This window comes from Condylura cristata, unplaced genomic scaffold (assembly GCF_000260355.1).
Source record: "Condylura cristata isolate star-nosed mole 26May11 unplaced genomic scaffold, ConCri1.0 scaffold00006, whole genome shotgun sequence".
Taxonomy (NCBI): domain Eukaryota; kingdom Metazoa; phylum Chordata; class Mammalia; order Eulipotyphla; family Talpidae; genus Condylura; species Condylura cristata.
In genome coordinates, this window is record NW_004567107.1 from 56,460,550 (window position 1) to 56,480,440 (window position 19,891).

The window sequence follows — 19,891 nt, forward strand, 5'->3', positions numbered from 1 at the left end:
ACCACCAGGAAGGGCCCTGTCACATATATTTAAAGAGGTGTGAAACTATACACCTAAAACATGCATAATATTGTAAGCCAAGATGACAAATTAAAAAAAAAAAGATTTTAAAAAATCTAAAAGCTTATTTAAGAATTTTTTTTAAAAAAGAGAAAAATCAGATTTGTTAGAGCTAGAGTGACCCCACCATTCATTCATCAATTACTCCAGAATTTACTAAATATATATTATTGGCTCTATTCAATTGTGAAACCAATTTTAAGACTTTGTCTGTCAGCTAAGAACTTCAGATGAGACAGGAGGTGTGAGAAACCAACCCCATTAAACAAACAGAAGACCCAGGATTTAAATACATTATATACAAATATAAACAAAGGGCAAACGTCAAATTACCAAAAGGCACAGAAAATAAATCAACTACATGATGAGTGTAAAGTCAGAAGTTGGTAGAGAAAAGTTCTAAAATGTATGTGATTGCACAACTGCAGCTATTTAAGTAAGTGTCAGTAAGTACAGCAGCAAAATGAGGATTTAAAGGATCCTGTCATGATGCAGCTGAGGCTGCTGAACTCTCTATTATCAGAGTCTAGAAGCAGGCTGGTCCACATTAAATGCACAGATTTCATATTAAAATAACTAGCAACTATAAATGATGGTGATGATGTGGAGAAAAAGGAACTCTCCTGCACTGCTGGTGGGAATGCAAGCTGCTATAACAACGATGGAAAGCAGTTTGGAGGTTTCTCAAACTGTTAAAAATGGAGCTTCCATATCACCCAAGAAGTCCACTCCTAAGTATCTACACAAAAGATACAAAAACATAAATTCAATGGACACCTGCCCCCCATGTTTATTATTGCACTATTTTACAGTAGAGAAGATGCATAATCAACCAAAACACCCCAAAATAGATGAACAGATTAAGAAGATGTGATACATATACATGATGGAATATTACAGCAATCAAAAAAGATAAATTCATGCCTTTTGCAGCAACATAGATGGAGCTGGAAAGGATCATGCTCAGCAAAATAAGCCAGAAAGAAAAAGAAAAATACTGGATGGTTTCACTCATAGTGGGAGCATAAAGGATCAGGGGGTAAAAGAAGAGAGAGAGAGAAACAAATGTAATAAAGTAAAAAAGAAAACAATGAACAACTATAAACTAGAGACATGTTTTGGGGTGAAAAGAGGAGTGGTATAAAAACTGGGGTGGGAAGAGTGCACAGGACTATATGGTGATGGCACATGGATGAATTGATGTTGTGGGAAGCCAACGAATATTATAACTAAGATGAAAAAATGCACAAAATGAAGAATTATGTAAATTTTTTTTTAAAATACACAGGTTTCAGATAAATAATGTCCAAGCTTGGGGTGCCATCAAAATAACTATGCTCCTCCCTAGCATAAACTTTCTACAGTGGTTGATTCAGTTTGTCAATTAATGTCCTAAAGAAGGAACTGTCTTCACCTAATAGAAAGATCAATCACAGAACAACCAAAAGGAGAAATAAAAGATTGTTAAAAGGAAGAGGTGAAAAGGAGGAAGAAGCAGAAGGAGGAGGAGGGATAGCCTGAAAAGGAAAAGAAATGTATCAAAAATTAATGAAAGAAAAGTTTCATTCGTTCTGTAAAGTCTAAGGACCAAAAAAGGATACATCTGAGAGAACCAAGGGAAATACACAACTGGTTTGTGTGCAGAGTTTTGGTGATGCAGTAATATCTGGCCTGGGAACAGGACAGCTGCAGGAATCATATGAGTGTACCCAGGGCTGAGAAAACTCCTTAAGAAGTATCTTTCCACTGAGCCAGTGCCCAGTTTGATTTTTGGCTCCTATTTTTTCATAGCCAAAAGAATCTCAGGGGTGCTCCTGAATAGTCAGGCACCCCTTCCCCCAGACATGAAGAGGATTATAATATTTGACACAAAAAGTAACCAAGTTGTTCTGAAGAAAGAATGTTTAGTCTTTTCCAAAAGTGCAAAGTCAATCTCACCTTGAGAAAGTACAAACAGGGAAAGATACTAAAAATAAAATCAATTCATCTCATGCTTACTCCAGGTAGGAATTTTAAAAAGATTTCTTTGCTTTCCAACGACAGTTTGACTCACTACTAAGGAGTGTAACAGTCTTACACATATACCTGAAGATTTATTCCAAAGCTGGCAGGAAACATTTCATTCTGAATCAATACTATTTGAACTAAAATTCATTTGATTTCATAAATTGAACACATGCAAACACTAAGTTGGCATTCTTTCTTAACATTTTCAAAGACAATACAAGTATACAGTGACTGCTTTAACCCAAGTAAGCATGTCAAAATGTTGGCAATATTGTTCTCAACTGTTTTCTAGCAGTATTTCTCATTTGGAATATTTTTCTCAGCTTTTTTTTTTTTGGGGGGGGGCATTTAACATTAAAAGCCCTCAAGGCGTGAAGATACTTTCTTGGGGCTAAAAATCCTATTTAAACCTTTCCTGATGATTAAACTGATCTTCAAAATAGCAGCCACATTTTGTCTTAATTTTTTTTTCTCACTAGTTCTATTGTTATTTCTTACTTGTTTTGGTTTGTTCCATGAAAGAAGAACTGAAGTCAAGGAAGGTGTCACTTGTCCGATTTGGGCACTAGATCCATCACCGTGAGCCTCAGCTCTTCCTCTGCAAAAGAGGAACAGCAGCATCATTTCACTGATTTGTTTGGAAATGCAATGAATAGATACAGCAAATTCAAATGCTTTGCAAAGAGGAAAGTATAGCAGAAAATTCACACTATTGGTGTTCGTGTGGTTTCTTTTTCTTTCTTTTTTTTTAAAGTAAAATTGATATATCTGAAGGTCCAATGTGAGGGGTCTCTTTCACATTCTGATATTCCTGGAAAGTTCTGTGAGGCAGGCATCACAAGGCATTCCCCAGAGAACTGCCTGGCCTATAAGACTCCAGGAAACTCAATTATCCATTCACCATGAAGGAAAAGAAAGTGTTTGGTAATGAAAAAGCTAACAGTAGTTATTAGAAGAGAGAGAGCAGGAAAAGTTGCATTGATAATACAATATGGTAGGAGAGGCATGAGGAAGAAGAATGCCAAATATTAAAACTATATCAGTGCTTCTCAGGCTCCAGTGTGCTACACATCATCTAAGATACAGATTCTGATCTGACAAGACTGTAGCAGAGCTTGAAGTTCAGAATATCTAGAATAAGTTTACGTTGATGTTCTTACTATTGCTCATAAGCCACACTTTGAGTAGCAAAAATTTCAGCCACACCCGTCCAAAAGAAATTTTCACAGGGTACTGTGAAAGAAATTAGAGAGCTGACACTCAAGAGTCATTTGTTTTTTTATAGATTTATTTATTTGTGCATACAGAACTGGGGTACAGGCCAGAGGCTCAGGGGCGGTGAGAGGCTTCACCAAAGACAGAGTGGGGTACAGAACAGGCAGACAGACAAAGTACACTGCTGAGGGGAGCAGCGGGCGGGCCAGGAGAGGTCTGCCACACCATGTGGTCACCTCCGGGTCAGGCGGGAATCAAACTCATGCAAGCGGCTTTAGATTCTCAATGCTGTGCTTTAACCCGCTGAGTCACCAGGGAGGGCCCTCAAGAGTCATTTTAAGGGCACAATTTAGGGTCCTTTTCTACAACTTGTGGAGTTGGTGGGGCACTAACCACAGCATCTTTGATAAGAGGAAAGTATAATGGAAACACAGGGCAAGACAAGGTATGCATATATTACAAGGTATGCATATATTACTGGCAAGACAAGGTATGCATATATTACTAGTATGGTTAAAAGCACAGGGGATTCTGGAGCCGAAAAGGCTTGACATTGCTAATTCAGGGTCAATGAGTCAACACAGGTGGTAACAGGTAGGAATTTCTTGGTTTGGAGGAGGAAACTTATCCTCCACTGTGACACTGAAGCAGCTCTGAAGGGCAAATCAAAAGCAGCTCAGACTTCTTTCTCAGTGATATCCTGGAGACCAATGATGTTGATTAAGGGCATTGTTTCAGAACATTTGTTGTGAGCCTGGTGGGCCCAGACTGATGTTACCTGGGGGAAATGTAGGTCATGTGATTATCTGCATTTTTTGTTACGATTACCATTAGTAGCACTGTGCCTGAATCATCCAGAATGAGTTTACATAAAATCTCATTATTCACATGCAAATTGAGAGAAAGGGAAATAGAGGAGAGGAAGAGAAAAAAAGCATTAGAGAGAAAGAGAAAGAACTCAAGTGACCAAGAAAACTAAAGTAGTCAAAAGTTATCAAAATAGATGCTTTCCAAAGCCTATTGTTTCTTGCGTGGAATAGTCTGTCCTTAACAACCATACTTTCCATGGACAATAATCAAGTGGTTTGCTACCACAATGTCTTAAGACACCAACTTGTTAGATGACTAAGAGGAAAAAGATGAAAATCTGCATCCTGCACACCAAAAATTATGCATAAACCACAAATTATTTCTCTATCTCATTCCATTCATCCCGCTGTCCAAGAGTAAACATTACCAATGAGTGTGCCCTAGACCTGAGTACTATTACATGAGCACTGTTCCTTTAATTATATTTATTGGCTCCTATGTACTCAATACAGTGTAAGGCACTGGACTACAGAGTGAATAAGACGTCTGCCTGTCATCAAGATACTAAATGCAGCAGATATGGGGGGAGGGCAGAAAAGAAGTACATCACAAAAAAAAAATTATAGATGGGGGGTCATGAATTTGAGCAAACAGCACAGGGTGGTGAGAACAGTTTTCTCTGAGGAGTTAACAGTATCAGAAGACAGGGCTAGAGAATGAGTACAAGAAGTATTTTCTTAGAAGAATGAATGTCAAAGCCTGAAGCAGGAAAAAAGATTGGCATGTTCATAAAAGCAGAGCCAACATGGTTATAGACACCCAGGAGCATGAGGCAAGAATGTCACCCCAGAGGAGAAAGCATTTATTCATCTGTTCCTTAATTCAATGTAGATTTATTTGTCACTCACCACATCAAATATTCAAGAATAGAAGAGCAAGACAGATAAGCCGCCACACAATTTCTGTTCAAGAAAGGAGATAAATACGCACACAGTGTCACCATAATTGATATGGGAGTACAGAAAACCTTTGGAGGTTGGAAGGGTGTTTTCCAGATATTTCTTTTAATATAATTATCCTCATAATAGGCAATTTTCCCATGGAAAAATCATTCCTATTACCTTAAAGCAACAACTACACTGAAATTTCAGATATTTCAAATCATTCAGGAGAGTGAAATACACGTCTCACTTTTAAGATTTCTACTCCTAACGGGAATATGTGTGAAAAGGTGAAAATAAAACCAAATTGTACCCACTGATTTTTAAATTGAGCTCATCATGAAACCCAGAAATGCCAGCCACTCTTTTTGAATTCCTCTATCATTTTATGACTGACCCACCTATCAGACAGTGCATTACACTATAACTGTAAGCTCTCTTCATATCAGCAGACTATAGGCTTATTCTAGAGAAGATTCAGTATTCTTGCCTTCCAAATTACTCAACACAATGTTTGTAATAATTTAAAGTACAAATAATGTGATTGATTCAGATTTTAAAATATCCCCATGAATCAAAATGTGATACACCTGAAATAATTCTTACTACTGCCTCTGCAAGTGAGTGTTTGAAATGATGGCTGTGTGTCAGGAAGGCAGGACCACCTTACCATCTACTCTCTCCCAGAGTCTATGGAGAAATGAAAGTTAAAAAATGAAGCTTCCTGCATTAGGAAATATGTTACTAAATTCTCCATCTAGTATCTGACACTCTATTCTCCAACAGCAATGAGTCTAATAATTCCATGCCAATAAAATTAAATACTCTTCAATACCAATTTGCACATCAACTGTAATTCCTGCTAAAAAGTGAAATTCATACATAATTTTATTGGGCAAATATATTTCAATGAGACATTGTTATCATTAATGATTTTATTAAATAACTTTATCCTTGGATCTGAAGATTTTTAAAAGAGCTTGAGCCCAAAGGCAATTTCTGTTTGCTTCTTTGGTCAGAGCAATTCATATATACACAAAAAAGCAAGATTTGTCCCTATTATTATTTCTAAGTAGCATGAATAGTCATTTTGGAGTATGAGTGGTCTAAGCAAGATAAACATTATCTTTCAAACTTACACTTTTATTACATATTGTAATTATTTGTTCAATCGATTTCACCTGTAAATTTCCAAGTAGCTATAGGAAAACTCCTAGACAAGGTTGAAATGTCTTAAATAATAGAATAAATTTATTTTTAAAAGGAAGGAAATGCACATGCAAAGTAAGGATACTAAATATAATATTGATTCTGCCCTTTTTAGGACATCAGGCTAAATGATCAACTTTTAGCAAATATTCTGGCATTTGACAATTTTCATTTAAATGCTGACATATTTCTCTTGGTCCTACCCTCCACATTTGTAAGTACTATTTCTCAAGATAATGTATGTCAAGTCTCCAAACTTGATTTTTAGAGACTTTACGAGGTTTTTATATCAATACCATAATCACTGCAGAAACCATAAGTATGAGAATAAAATGGTTGTGTGATTGCCGTCCTCTCCTCTGGCCATTCACCTTTGCAAAGCCTGCTTTTGTGTTAATTTGTCAACTAAGAAAACATGGTTGTCATCTCAGTTCAGTGCTCATGCTCCAGTTGGCATATAAATCACTCTAATACTATCTGAGATCAGCAGCTAGCTCATGTTTCAAAAAGAACGTCAGGGTTAACATCTCAGTTCCAGGTTGGAATTATATGCAAAAATCTTGTCAGCCCCTATCATTCAATAACTATTACTCACTATTTATTGACCATCTACTATGAGTCAGAGAATGTACTGAGTACATAAAATGATGAACTGATGCACCCTTCTTGCAAGAAGCATACGTTCTAATGGAAAAACAATGGTCTATTAATTAATCACTTCACCAATTCAGCAAATATGTATTGAGCACCAATTATTTACCAGACTTGATTCTAAACCCTGAAAGTACATCAGAGAATAAGACTGTCAAAACCTCCTCTCCTGACGAGTATTCAGTTATCAAGTGGAGGACGCACATAGTAAACACACGAAATAGATAAATTCATATATAGAAGTATCATGAAAAAAACACAAAATGTGATGTGATGGTGAATGTGGGTGGAGTTGCTACTGTAGACTCACAGAAGAAAAGCAATCTCCAAATAGGTGAAAATTGAACTAACACCCAATGAAGAAAGAAAGATGATACTGTTGATCTAAAATCCTATGATCTAAAATTGTGGAGTGCAAGAACAGCAAAGAAATATTCGTTTGTTCAAAGAACTGGAGAAAGTGTATTGTTGGGGCACAAAGAGTGATCAAGAGAGGGTATCAGGTCGGTTGTGTATGAAGAGCATGGGTTATGATCAGAGAGCCACTAGAAGGCTGAAACCAGAGATGGGATAAAGACAGTATAGTAGGTGCTATTTGAGGTAAGAAAATGGTGAAATAAGAGATAAAAGGAGAATGAAGAAGAGAAAATAAAGAGTGGACAAAAGGGCCAAGTGACAGGTCAGGGTTATCAATGGGAGAGGCAGTACATACAAAGAAACGAACATATTAAAAAATAAGACACATTCTGGGAACCACCAATGGGTGTTAAAAGGCAGAAACTGAATTGTGAGTCTTGCATATCAGACAAAGGGGTACCATGAAAGGTACCATGAGAGATGGTGCACCGTGACTCTAGGGTGTTTAGGATGGCCCTCTTTCTTGTCTAGTTAGATGGCTGTCTGGATGGCTGACCATATCTTCATTTCAATTTTTCATGCTAATCCCCATTTGTTTTCATCCGTAGAGTCATGTCATATTCATATTTTCAAATGAGCAATTTTACACTAGCTTGTCAATTATCTATTTCTCTATTTTCTATATTTGATTGTGGTTTCCCTGAGGTTAGGGGCAATGAATTTTAATTCAACATGCACAATATGTGGCATAGCTTTAAGCACATTGTATAAGCTCAGCAAATACGTAATAGGAATGTGGTAGATCAATGAATGGGTGACTGAAAGTGTATAATATCTTTGAATTAGACTCCAGGGATAAAAGCAGGGTGTTAATCACTAAAGCATGAGCAGAGCATTAAGATAAGGTCCACAGCAATATTGTTATATTACACTTAGATTTTCCTATGTCTTTTACATCCATAGGGTTAGGATTAATTTCTCAGCCTGACCCAGTCTTATGGTATTGACCACATTTAAAATTTCTTCACTGGTTTTTAACCAAAGTCACTGTTAGTTTCCTCTAGCCTGACCATCAGCTCCCTCTAGAGGGAAGTCTAGCCTTCGTACTTGGCTCTACTCATCTGCATCACTTACTTACAGAGACTAATCAGAGCAACTTTGGCAACCAATCAGTGACTGATTTGATTCCATGCACCAACTTTCGAAAGTGCTGAGTTCTTAATCTGTAACATATTAGTGTACACTAATATCTGTACAGATTAGTGTTTCCCAGAGATTACTAGCTGTACATTAGAGTGACCCTCTTTCTTCTGCAGTTTACCAGATACATGTGTGTGTGTGTGGAGGTGGGAGAACAGGGAGGGAAGCAGAGGTAAACAAAGATAGAGGAAAGGATGGATACATGGACAAGAAAGAATAAAGGATTACACTTCCTAGTTTAGAAAAGATAACTTATGTCCATGTGTTCACACATTCATATTTAGAAACACTACACATGACACAGTGTTATATTATCTATATGCAAAAAGGCAACCAGATCATGGGTGTCAGGTATGAATGAGGGTGAAAAGAATGATGTATAACTCTGAGGAGTATTTAACAAAACTATCCTTCTGGCCAGTTCCTGGAAATTTCTGATGGGTTGTCAAGGAAGTAAAAGAGTAAATGAGACAGAGAAATTGTATAATATATGCAAGTTAGAAATGTAAGAGATCAAGAAATGGTTAGCAGATATGAACAGGCAATTCACCAAAGAAGGCCAAAAGATAAATGAAAAAAAAAAATCATCATTTCTAATAAAAGAGATGCAGGGGCCCTCCCTGATGGCACAATGGGTTGAAGCACAGCACTATGAAGCTATCGCAGACACTTTAGCAAGGAGTTCAATCCCTAGCTAGGGGGTGACCCCAGAGTTCTGGCGTGGCAGAACTCTCCTGTCTTGCCTGCTGCTCCCTCAGTAGTGTACTTCAGTCAATCTGCCTCTCTGCTCCCCACTCTGTCTCTGGTGAAGCCTCTCACTCCCCACAACTCCCTGTAATCCAGTTCTGTATGTATAAATAAATAAATCTTAAAAAAAGAGAAAGAGAGAGAGAGAGAGAAATCCAGACTAAAATCACAATGTAATACCATCTCACTCACATATTAAAAATATCTCCAACAACAAGTATTGGAGACGGTGCAAAGCAAAAGTAAACCTATTACATTGTTGGTGTGAACTGGGACTGGGGCAACCATTACAGAAAGCTAATTTCACTATCAATTCTAGTCATTAAAATATAAATGTATAGCAAGAAGAGTCAGGCACCATTGGATAGCTAACCTAAAACTATTTCCCAAAAACCTAATATTGTCTCACATATCTTAATGCTGGAAATCACCTGAGTTTTAGGCAATGATTTGTAACTGAAGTTTGCTGCATGATCTGGAAAACTTTACTTTCTGATGAAAGAAGCGTACATCTCAAGCACTACACCTTCCACTCTACGCCACCACGAATGTAGGCATGAGGCCTGAAACAGCTGCAACCATCTTGTGACTATCAGAAAGAGGTAAAGATAAGTTCAGACACACTGTTCTTAACACCAAGCTGTTCAACCACGAAGCCTAGACACCTACATCCTGACTCCTTGCTATGTTAGAAAAACAGATTATTTGTTTAAAGTCACCATTAGTATTCTTGCAATTATAGTAAAAAGAAAAAAATTAATACAGGAGAGTGTCTAAAACATTATCTAAAATATGCAGATAAACGGGTAATAGAGAAAATTGAATTTATTATAACAGATATCTATGCTACAAAAAGCTTAATTCCAATGTCATAATTTCTTCCTCTAAAAATAGATTAAATATCATCCATCTTTAATTGATCTTAAAATTTGATTAATATGAATGACAAAAGAAAATGTTTATGAAAACTGAATTACTTAAGATAAAGAAAATTACTCTGATTTTTCTAAACAGCTTCTAACACATGGTTGATGCTCAATAAGGCTCGGTTTACTTTAAAACTGTATCTTATTAGCAATACAACTCTACTATCATTTGGAAAAATTTCTTTCACAAATCAATATTATGAAAAATCAGACAGCAGGTGGAGGATGTAAAAATGATTCATTTTTCAATAACTTCGTTCAGTGTGTAAGGTTTTACATGTCTAGACATATTTTGCTACTAAATCACATACTGATATTTAAGGGGTTGTTTTTCCCCATTGCATACAAAATTACCCTAATTATAGCAACGGAATTTGCTCATATGCTTCAATCCCAGACAGAATGAAGTCCATCTGTATCCTTCCATGTCATCCCACCTAATGTATCCAGCATCCCACCTCAATTAGTAGGTGGTAGTTAAGCAATAAGATGTTTTCCTTAAGTTTGATCATGAACATAGTAAGTTTTTTATTTTTAAAATTCAGTAGAAACATTACAATTTTTCCACATGGAATTTTATTAAACATTTCATGTCACTTAGTATTTAATTCAGTATTACTAAAGTAGTAACTTAGTAATATTATCATTAGTAATGAATAATAATGTGAAGAATAACAAGGTGTGAAATATGACTTAAAATTTAATATTTAGTGAGTTAGTAGTTTGAAAGGACTCTCATATTTTCATGGTTTCTATATCATTCTTGTATAATTAGGGTGTCCTTCACTTGCCTTACACATAATTTGTGTAAGAATTTTTCAGAAAAATAAATCCAGAAGAATAAAAAAGCCCAGATGTATGCAACTGGATACCAGCCAGAGATGCAATTGGATCTGAGATGAGAAATGTGAACAAAAAACAAAGGCGCCTAGAAGGCCTTTTTGGCATGGGTGATAAGCATCAATGGATAGGACCATAGATACCTGCCGAGATCAAATGTTTTGTGACAATGACTTCAAGAATGTTTGATCTAGATGTTTCCCCAAACACAATTCACCATTATGATATGAGTCATATTTCATTAACAAAAAGGAAGGCACTTTCTAACTTTTGAAGTTAAAAACACTGATATTGGCCCTCCCTGGTGGCTCAACGGATTAAAGTACAACACTGCAAGCTGGCTGCAGCGACTTCAGTGCACGTTTAATCCCTTGCCTGGAGGTGATCCACATGGCTTGGCAGACCCTTTCCAGTCTGGCCCGCTGTTCCCCTCAGCAGTGTACTTGGACAATATGCCTGATCTGCTCCCCACTCTGTCTCTGGTGAATCCTCTCACCATCCCTGCACCTCCAGCATGTACCCCAGTTCTGTATGCATAAATAAATAAATCTTTAAAAAAAAAAAAAACACTGTTATCAAACATCTATTTCCAGTATCATCACACTATTCACCATTATGTATAATTTACTACTGGCCCCTACTTAAAGTTAGAGCAAGTAAGAGCTCTATTCTGGTTGTGTGTAGATGAATAGACAGTCTTATCTTTTCCAAAACACCTACTGGGATTAGACAATCAGACATTTTGACTCATTCAAGCAGCATTTGATGACTGTCTCTGCCCCTCCCTCACCAGGTCATTGCTAACTCTCCTGTGAGACAATGTATTTCCAATGACTCTGACCACAGGGTAATAATCTCATCCTTCTTGCCCCACTTACAAGGAAGCTTCACTGGCTTTCCTGCAGAAAAGAATATTTTCAAGAATAATGGAAAGCATTTGGGACTTGGTACCATCTACCAAGGATTTAAATCCTAACTCTGATTTATCAGATGTGTGAATGTAGGAAAAGTCCTTAACCTCCATGAATCTCAGGCCCCCATTTATAGCAGGCATCTTGATTCCTAGCTCACAAGACTGTTAAACCATTGAATAAGATGGTTTGTTAGAAAGTGTCTGGCTTAGAGTGGGTCTAAATCTAAAATATACTTTCCCGAAATCTAAACCATTCAGCTTTCCATTAATAAAAAAGCAAGTATCAGGAGCTAATAACTTCTGAGCATCCAGAAACCTAAGTGGACTTATTCATGAGAATACAAATTCTTTTATGTTTATATATGCATTGCTTCAAACAAAAAACAGATGCCACATATCCACTTAACAGGAATGGAATGACTGACAGGTAGCACTGACCTTCTCCCAGGAAGTCACAGATTTTCAAAACAAGCACTTTTAAAAATTACATAAGTATGCAGCATGAATCACAAAAGCATGAGGCTGTGTTTGCTTGTTTGATCAACATTTCATTTTCTGTAGCTTCCATCTTCCTTTTACTGCTTGGCCCACTATTTCCCTCAATAGGAGAGAAAGGCTACTGGGATGTTTGTTATAATTGTCTGCGTAAGGTTCTTTGGCAGATCACATGTTTTACTTAATTAAATAATGTCCCAATTAATTGATTTGTTTGTAGACATTCTTAATTTAGTAAACGCAAAGCAGAATGCTAAAAATACCATTATATTTCTGACAGAGGCACCACTAAAGTCTGATAATTGATAGCTTTGCTGTTTTCTCTGATGGCCTGAAAAGCTTTTAAAGCTAAATTCTGTAATCATGTTCATCTTTGGAAATTAGTTTTGTGAAACCACACATTTAGTTCTTGCTGAGAAATCTCATTTTAGTCATTTTAACATAATTTATAATGCATAAACTAAATTAGCTATTGTAGCTAAGCCAGCACATTTTTCTTTAATTTTTATCTCATCCTAATATATTTTTGACCTTGAAAACTGTAATGTCTGTTGGATATTGAAGCCTCTGAACAAAGAAAATCATTTCCATTCCATCACTATGGTTACACTTTCTTCGCTCTCCAGCACTGAACAGCGCTGAAAGTGTTGAATCTGGATTCCTCAGGAGGGCAAGGGGAACTTCATGTAATATCATTTAGTTCTGATTAAATAAACACATATACATAATGGAACCCAGGAAAGTAGCAAATTACTTCACTCTGTTTACATTGCATATGATATGACTGATGGTAAGGGGCAATCTATCACTCAGTGCTATTTGCTGCCGGTTCTGTTGTGTGTGGTTTTTCCCCAGGCAGTCACACATACATATTCGACTCAAAAAACACAGTCAAAATGCCAGGCAGCTCCTAACACCTCCAGTACTCTGGAAGTCAAAGCGGTTTCATCCCTTTCTAACAACAGAGAACTTCAAGTGTGAATCATACCATTCCCTGTCCACCAGAGATGTGTTTCAAATGAGCTTGTGACATGTCTCTCACCATCCTAAAATGGCTTTGGCTGCCCTACAAAAGCCAAATAAGGAACCCATCCTTCAAGAAAATGCTATACCTGCTGCTCTTGATAGAAAAAAAAATCTCTTTTTACAGATAGTACCATTTGGTAAAACATGAACATGGCTTGATTTTTTTTTTTAATATACATTTGTTTCACAGTGTTAACCTCAATAGCTTTGCTGGCTATTCTTCTCCTTAGTAGTTCACATATTAAGAGCATCTTAAAGAAAACTGTTGACAATAGTCAGTATCTCCAAGTGGCCCTAACCGCTTAGGGTTATAACCAGTCAGTATTGTGACATATTAAATCCACATAAACACAAATGGAATATATCACTCCTAAAATTAATCTGTACACAATTGTGCAGTTAGCTTGATTGGGTTATGCAAAAGCAATGAAGAACTATTAACTTCAGCAGTAAATAACAATAAAATTGGAATGATAAAAATCTACATCTTTAATTGCTATCAGGTACAGAGACCACAGTAATCACCTCTGCGACCTGGCATAGTGCTAGCCTAGAGTAAATGTGCAAGAAATGTCTACAGTATAGAGGAAGATGTGAATGGATGAAAGAGTTTACTGTTTGATAAAAATTTAGTGATTCTTTAATGGTGGGCACAACACTGACACTCAGAGATGAAAGGCAAAATTCTGTAATGTACAGTTCAAATTAGAGAGGAATGTAAGGCAGGTTTACATGGAGGAGCTGCACACAGGAATAGGGTGACAGCAAGATGGTACCAGGGAGGCAGATTAGCTATGGCAAATGAAGTGGTGTTCTCAAAGCTTCCTACCCTCCCTGTGGACTGACCTATTTGAATAATTCTGTGGGTTCCATGGGGTACAGGCTATTTGTTAGGTTCATAGTCCTCTAGATAATTAGAGAGAATGTATAGTAGTCCCAGAATTGTGTGACCTAATAAAGGAAGTAATTGGGATATGCACTGATCAGATGCTCAAGAACAGAAACTGACTCATTCATAGCCGGGCCCTCAAAACTAAATCAAGACAGCATTTGTTTTAAATTCTGTAAACCTGCCAATAGAAAGAGAATCAAGCTGAAATTTGTAGAAGCTTTACATGCCATTTAAAAGAACTAAACTGTCAATGAAGTGTGACAAGGTGTACTTAACAAAAGCTCACTTGACCCTTACTTGCACTAACTATAAACTTAATTACAAAATAATTTATTGGAAGATTTTTTTAAGCAAGATAATCAAGTTTTTTTTTATTACTTTGTTTTGGTGGATAAAAAAACAAACAATGGCAAATCACAAACACTCTCCATGATATTTTTAATAACCTCCAAAGACTTTTTTACAATATACCAAGGTCAGTTCTGCACAGTTGGGTGGAATATCTATATTCTTAAAGTAAATGAAGCTGAGACTGCCAAGCTCATGAGAGGATGATCAACATCTAGCTTGCTGGATCAGAGGCAGAATTTAAAATTCACCTGTAGTTGACAGAATAATAATCTCCCAAAAGATGTCCTATGCTAATCCTGTGACTAAGTAAACTCACATGGCAAAGATGAACATTGAGGTTGCAGATTAAATTAACATTGATAATCAAATTACTTTAAAATGAAGAGATTATATAGGCTGACCCAATGATTTGCACAAAGGTTCTCAGAAGTATCAATAGGTGAGGGAAGGAAAAGGCAAGTCATGGTGATCAGATGTAAGGACACTCATTCTTGCTGACTTTGAAGGAGGAAAGAGGGAACTATTACCCAAGGAGTGTGGACAACCTCTATCAAGATACTGAAAAAACAAGGAAAAATGTTCTCCCCTAGACTTTCCAGGAAGGGGTGCCAGCCTGCAGAAATTTAGCCCAATGAAATTCTTGCTGGATTTCTGAACTACAGATAAGCTGATAAATGTAATATTAAAAAAAAAAGATTCATTTATTTATTTATGCATAAAGAACTGGGGTACAAGCCAGAGGTGTGGGGGCAGTGAGAAGATTCACCAAAGACAGAGTGGGGAGCATAATAGGCTGGCCAGTGAAATACACTGCTGAGGGGAGAAGCAGATGAGTCAGGAGAGGTCTGCAGTGCCATGTGGGTCACCCCCTGGCTGGGGTGTAACTGGGCAGCTTCTCAGTGCTGCACTTTAATCCATTGGCCACCACATTTTTCAAGTAACTATGTAGCTGATAATTTGTTATAGTAGTGACCATCCAAACTGTCAAGAAAAGAAAAATCACTGCTTACTTCCCTTCTTCCAAATTTACTTCACCCAAAGTTGTGTTTACTGAGGAGGTAAGCCCTTGATAATCTGCACAGGGACAGTGAATTTTTGTTTTCATTGAAATATTTTCATGTTTCATATGTAATGCATGGCCACCTCATCCTGAGATTTCTATTTCTATACCACCCTTCATTTTCAAATAACAACTATCCTTGAATATTTATACTTAAAAATTAAGATGACCCTATTTTGAGACTGTAGAAGGTGACACTGGAACAGAAAAAAAAAAAAGTGGCTTCTCAAACTACAGTATTGTCATAAAATCCAATGTCAAATATCATCTGAGGAAGTTAGACATATGTTTTGTATATTAAAGTAAAAATTATTTTCTTTTCTTTCCTTGTATTCATTCTTGTACACTGAAAGAATATGCCTTAAAGTAATCTCATTAGTTACAAATAGATGAAACTAGATTTAATGTTTTGAGTGGAACACATTGAACACTGCAGAAATGTTTTCAAGGTCTCCTGTCTGGTCCTTTGTTCCCCTCTGCAGTGCATTTCAGTGGATCTGCCTGTTCTGCTCCCCACTGTCTCTGGTGAATCCTCTCAACCCCCATCCCGAACCTTTCCCCTACACTCCAACTTGTATGCATAAGTAAATAAATCTTAAAAAAAAAAAAAAGGTCAGAGTTATTTTAAAAAGATATGGCAATAGCTGGGAAAATGCAATGTGGTTCCTTCATGAGCAGACATCATTCTTAGTTGGCTATTAAGCTCATGGGTAAATATCAAGAGTTGCATGATCTTGAAAACCAGTTAGTGAATGGAGTGAGTTAAAACCTGAATGCCATTCCCAACTTCACTGCTGAGTAACAATGGGCAGTTTCATGTAACTTTACACTGCTTTTTGTCTGACCTTCCTCTGTTTCTACAATTAAATCCAAATGCCTTTATATCTTGGGGAAATATTCTAGTCCTTTGACTTTCCATTTGTTCCCTTTAATGGAGTTTTGATTCTTTGATCTGTCTTTTTCTGCTTTTTTCTGTTTTGAGTTCAGAAAACTTGGGTATCTGATCTCCCACTCCTTTTCCCCTTTATCCTTCCCATCTGGCTTTTAAATGCCAGTTTATTCAAGGGTCTTTCCATTTTTATGTTAGGTTTGTGTTATTCCCCCCCCTTTTTTTTTTCCATAAAGGAAAGGGTCTTTAAAAACCTACTTTGTTACTATTGTTTGCTTTTGTTGTTTTTTTTTTTTTTGTAACAAAAGTCTATATCTCAAAGGAATCAGCAATAATAAAATCTCTAGAGGTAAATTAAATCCTTCCAGCATCCAGTTATTGAACATGTATTTTGTATCATCATAAATTTTGGGGTAGAAAGATGTTTAAAAAGTGAATAAGGCAATACCCACCCTCAAAATATTCACATATTGGCAAATAAGAAAGACACTAATGTTCTAGAAAATAAATAAATGACTGTGATGAACAGTTCCTAACGGACCCATTCTCTAGCACAATATCCTGTCCTCTCCTTTCTCATCATTCTTCTTGAGCACTCAAACAGTGCACCTCAGCTGAAATACAACCTAAGAGAAAGGTACCTCAGCTGAAATACAACCTAAGAGAAAGGTACACAGGCACTATCTCTCCAACAGCCCACAAATACCTGAATGGCAAATACTTTACGAATGAGAACAAGAAGTAATAAAACATGACAAGCAACTTCCTTTTAAGCCCATTCTCCGTTCTCCCACAATGCCAAACAATTCTTAGGAGTTGTTGAAGATTCTGCTTAGGGTGTACACAAAAAGATTAGGAAACTAAAAACAAGTGAATTGTGACAACTTAACACCCTAGGTTAGTAGAGAAACTTTCTCTACTTCAGATTGGAAAAGAAACTGTTTTTAAATAGATCCCAGAAAACCATCCTCTATATCCTTTTTTCCATCCCTAAGGTTTTTCCTTTCTCATGCATTTTTTCCTTCCATCTTCTCCTAGACTACTGGGTTAATTGTTTCAAGGCTATATTTAGTTTCTTTATCACACTACTTTTTTTTTTTTTTAGATTTATCTCTTTATGCATACAGAACTGGGGTACAGGCCAGAGGTGCAGGGGCAGTGAGAGGCTTCACCCAAGACAGAGTGGGGAGTAGAACAGGCAGATCAACAAAGTACACTGCTGAGGGGAGCCGCGGGCAGGTCAGGGGAGGTCTGCAGCACCCTGTGGATCACCTCTGGGACTGGGGATCGAACTCACGCTGAAGTGGCTTTAACTTCTTAGTGCTGTGCTTTAAAACCGTTGTGCCACCAGGAAGGGCCCTACCATAACTACTTTTTAATCAGCCACAAGCTGATGCTAATTCTGCCTTATTGATATCCAAATCTAGCCCCTTTTTCTAATTACAGAAATGTTTCATTATATGGCTACAACACAATCTAGTCATTCTCATATTGATGGTCATTTGAATTATTTCAGCTTTGGACTATTATTAATATAGTTGCTATGAATGTTTACAAGTCTTTTGGAGCATATGTCTTCATTTATCTTAGATGAATAATGAGTAAAAGAAAGTGGGATTATCTGATCATAAATTTAGTAGTATATTTTATTTTTAATCCAAGAGAAACTATTTCCAACTTATCTGCACTATTTAGCACTCCCAGCAATATATGGGAATCTTAGCTGCTTCACGGCTTGGTCAACATTTAGTGCCATCAGGGTTTTTTAATTTAAGGTATTCTGGAAGTGTAGAGGTATTTTAATATAAATTTGCCCATCCCTAAATATTAACAATATGCTATTTTCAAGTGTTTATTGGTCATTTACATAGCTTCCTTTGTGAAATGTACAATTTACCTATTTGTTGTTTTTTTTTTTTTATTTCTGAAAGTACTTTTTACTTAGTCCACATAAAGATCTTTTGTCATAAATTTATATTGTGAATATTTGTTCCCTTGGTTATCTACTCATTTTTTATTGGTCTTATCGAAGTTTTATAAATTATCATTACTAACGTAGCATTTATCCACATCCTTGCCAGTGTTTTGACAATGTATGATTCCCCACACAATGATTCCCCACACAATTGTTAAACACTTTGAATAAATGTTTTTAATTTTGACTAATAATGTATCAACCTTTCCTTTATGGTCAGAGTTTTCCAGTATGTGGCTTATCCCAGGATTATGATATAATCCTGTGCATTATTCCAAAATCTTAATAAATTTATCTAAATTTATCTATCTATAACCTCAGGTTTATGATAAATTTCAAAATAATTTTTGAATGAGGTATAGTAAGGGCTGAGTTGGCTTTGGATATCACTGCTGGATATCCAATGATCATTTTTTGCAAAGAATGTTTTTTCTCCCAATGAATAACTTTGATCTCTTTGTTCAAATCACATTGAATATATTACTTTGTTTACCACTAGTCTTTTCTCTGTTTCACTGAATTAAAATATCTGTCATTAAGTGTCACATTTTCTTGATTAGTGCAAATTCATGGAATGTTTTGTAACAGTAGTATAGATCATTTGACTTATTTTTCAGCATTTTCTTTTGTCCCTACTATTTAGGTCCTTCTCGTTTCTGAATAACTTTAGAATTTGTTTTTCAGTTGCTTAAAGGACTTCAAAAAGCCTTAGGATTTATTATTATACCAAGAAAAAATGCTTCTTAACAAAATTAATCCTCCAATTCATAAATACTGCATTTTATTTAATTACATAGCTCTTCTTTAATTTTTCACAGTACCACTTTTTGGTTTTCAGTAAGTTCTTATATATATTTACATTTAATAGTTTGATGCTATTGTAAACAAGGATTTATTTTAAATTCAACCTTCAAATAGGTGTTGCTATTTTATAGAAATGAAGCTGATTTTGTGTATTGACCCTGTATTCTGCAGCTTTGCTAAATTCCTATGTTGGTTCTAGGATCCACTCTAGTACAGCCCACAGAATTTCCTATTATACATCCATAATGCCATTTTTTCTTTTGTATGTTTGTTTGTTTATTTTTGATTTATCAGACTAGCCATAACTTTCAGCAAATGTTGACCAGAAGTGTTAGGAGCTTTCTTCCTTGACTTTTTCACAGGATCATAGGGAAAACAGTAAGTCTTTCATTAAAAAATATTAGCTGTAGGTGCGCGACATCTTTAAAGACAGAGCACCCAAACGCCACAATAGTGAAGGCAAAGATAAATAGATGGGACTACATCAAGTTAAAGAGCTTCTGTACAGCAAAAGAGACATTAC